This window comes from Silene latifolia, chromosome X (genome assembly GCF_048544455.1).
Source record: "Silene latifolia isolate original U9 population chromosome X, ASM4854445v1, whole genome shotgun sequence".
Taxonomy (NCBI): domain Eukaryota; kingdom Viridiplantae; phylum Streptophyta; class Magnoliopsida; order Caryophyllales; family Caryophyllaceae; genus Silene; species Silene latifolia.
In genome coordinates, this window is record NC_133537.1 from 247,743,122 (window position 1) to 247,745,811 (window position 2,690).

The following is a 2,690-nucleotide window of genomic DNA, read 5'->3' on the forward strand; positions in this document are numbered from 1 at the left end:
AAGTCATGGATGGCCCATCATAGTTTGTGCCACTTCTCAAGGAAATAGAATTAACAGTTTCATGTGGTTGCTCACCTTAGGGAGGTAGTTGACCGTTCTTCCTTTGAGAATTAGTAGCGGCTAGTTGAGCCACTTGTTGTTCCAACATCTTGACCGCGACACTATGAGCTTGATCATATTTTTGAATTTGAGCCAACAATTTCCTTTGCATTTGGATGATCATGTCCTCGAGCTTACCCACTCCTTGATTGTTTTGTTGGCCATTTTGTGGTGGATTTTGTTGGTAATTGTTTTGTGGGGGCCTTTGTTGATTTTGATAACCCGGTGGAGGGATATACTTTTGTTGTTGAGGGACATAGGCATTTTGTTGTGGTGAGGGTTGTGGGTTAAGCACATTGTTGATATTGTAAGACAAGTTCGGATGGAATTTTGAATTCGGGTTATAGGTATTGGAAAATGTACCCGGTGGATATGAACTTTGTCTAAAAGCTTGAAAAGCATTTACCGCTTCAATGAGGGCTCGGCAATGAGCGGCATAATGACCCGCACCTCCACATCCATCACAAACGATGATTTGGCTCGTTGAAGACACAACATTGAGTTGTTGAGTGGAATCTTTAGCATCTCTCTCCGCTAATTGTTGTTGGAGCAAAGCAATTTGAGCTAGCAAAACGGAGTTGTTAGAGGATTCTTCTTTACCTTTGGATGACACAACTCGAGAATTGACATATTGGGCATCATGGACCGCCATAGATTCGATCGTAGCATGAGCAAGGTCAGTGTCAATTTGATCAAACCGCCCATTGTTGGCGGAATCAAGAATCCTTCGGGACTCGGCACAACATCCATTGTAGAATGTTATTGCTAGAAACCAATCATCTAGACCATGATGTGGGCATTGCCTTTGAAGCTCTTTGTACCTCTCCCAAGCCTCATATAAGCTCTCAAGAGCTTGTTGACGGAATCCGGTAATTTGGCTCCTCAAAGTTTGAGTTTTCTCCGGTGGAAAAAACTTTTGATAGAAAGCAAGAGCCAATGTCTCCCAATTGGTGATTCCCAAGGTGGTGCGGTCAAGGCTATTGATCCAAAGCTTGGCCTTGTCCTTCAAAGAGAAAGGGAAAAGCATTTCCCTTATTTGGGCTTGGGTGACACCCGTTTGACGGATCATGGAGCAATAGTCACAAAAGTTTTGCACATGAAAATTGGGATCCTCCAAAGGACTTCCCCGAAATTGCTTCCTCTCCACAAGGCTAATGAAAGCCGGCTTGATCTCGAATTCCGGCGCGGTGATTTGAGTGGTTGTGATTCCGGCCGGAAGCGTGGCCGCGGTGGGCTTTGAGTGATCGGAATGTTTCACCATCTTTTTGGTAGTAGATGGTGGTGGTGGTGGTGGAGTTGATGAACAAGAAACCTCCTCCTCTTCAAGAACCTCTAGATCGTCTAAGTAAGACTTTCTAGCACTTTCAACTTGTATGGGAGAAGTGGCTTCTTTCACTTCCTTCCAAAATCGTCGTCTTCTCCTAAAGGTTTTCTCGGGATCGGAATCCGGTGAAAGTAATTCTCCACTATGAGAGCACCTGGGCATAAGACAACAATTTCTAGGAAAATGATAAGTAACGGTCTCAAGGAACAAGTGTTCCTCAAGACAAAATAAAACAAGATAAAAATAAACAATTCAAAATGCAATAAAACCGTTTCCCCGGCAACGGCGCCAAAAATTTGATAGGCTTATCGCGTACCTATGCAAAGATAATTACCCTAAACAACAAGTTAATGTAGCAATAGGGGTCGAACACAAGGAAACGGGAATTACGTCATGAATTGCTATGGGTAGATTTTTTATCAAGGTCGATTACGATTTGGTTTGGTTTGGTTGTTTGATGATTAATAACAATAATGATGTAAATTATATAATAAAAGAGAGTCTAAGGGGTTCGGGTCACACATGCAAAAGTAAACATATGATTATGATAAGTTCGGTACTAATAACATTGTCAATTGCTTAGGCTTAAAGATACCCACCTTGCGGCATTAGCATCAACCATAGACCGGGTCCTAGAGAAACTCTCGTCCATGACTAGGTCGTCCTACTATACATGCTTAGTCTAATTCAATTCCTTGCCTCTCGACTTATAGAATGAATGAACAAACTTAATCATTTGAATAAGGCCTTAAACAACGATTAAACGTGACGATGCAAACATGTGATAGAAGCAATATGAACAATATTATTATTAACTTATTTTATCATGTTTATATATTAAATTTATGCATGGCTCCCCTAGCCCTTAGACTAAGAGATTTAGCTACTTATTTTAAGATGTAAATTGTAAACTATATTAAGAGAAGTGATAAACATGATTGTATGATCTAAACAAATTAGATGATATAACATGTAAAGGAAATTATGCTAATGAAATGAGATTAATAATAAACTAAATAACAATGAAAAATGTAAACTAGAAATAGAAATACCTTAATAGAAATAACTTGTATGGAATAAACAAATAGAACCAAATGCTTGAAATGTAATAATAACCAAATGTTTGAGAACTACAAGATTAACTAATTTGTAAACTAATATGAAAACTATTGAGAGATTATATTGCTTAAGGCTATGAAGAACAAAAGTGAGACGTAAAAATTGGATGCCTAAGACCTTGGAACACCTCTCCTATTTATAGGAGAGG

The 2,690-nt window shown here is 39.3% G+C and overlaps 1 non-coding gene across 1 annotated transcript; it reads left to right on the forward strand.

Moving 5' to 3' along the window:
* Positions 1-881: 881 nt before the first annotated feature.
* LOC141624560 (small nucleolar RNA R71) lies at positions 882-990 on the forward strand. The gene has a single exon (XR_012534366.1). It is a non-coding gene; the product is annotated as a small nucleolar RNA R71 (small nucleolar RNA).
* Positions 991-2,690: the final 1,700 nt, after the last annotated feature.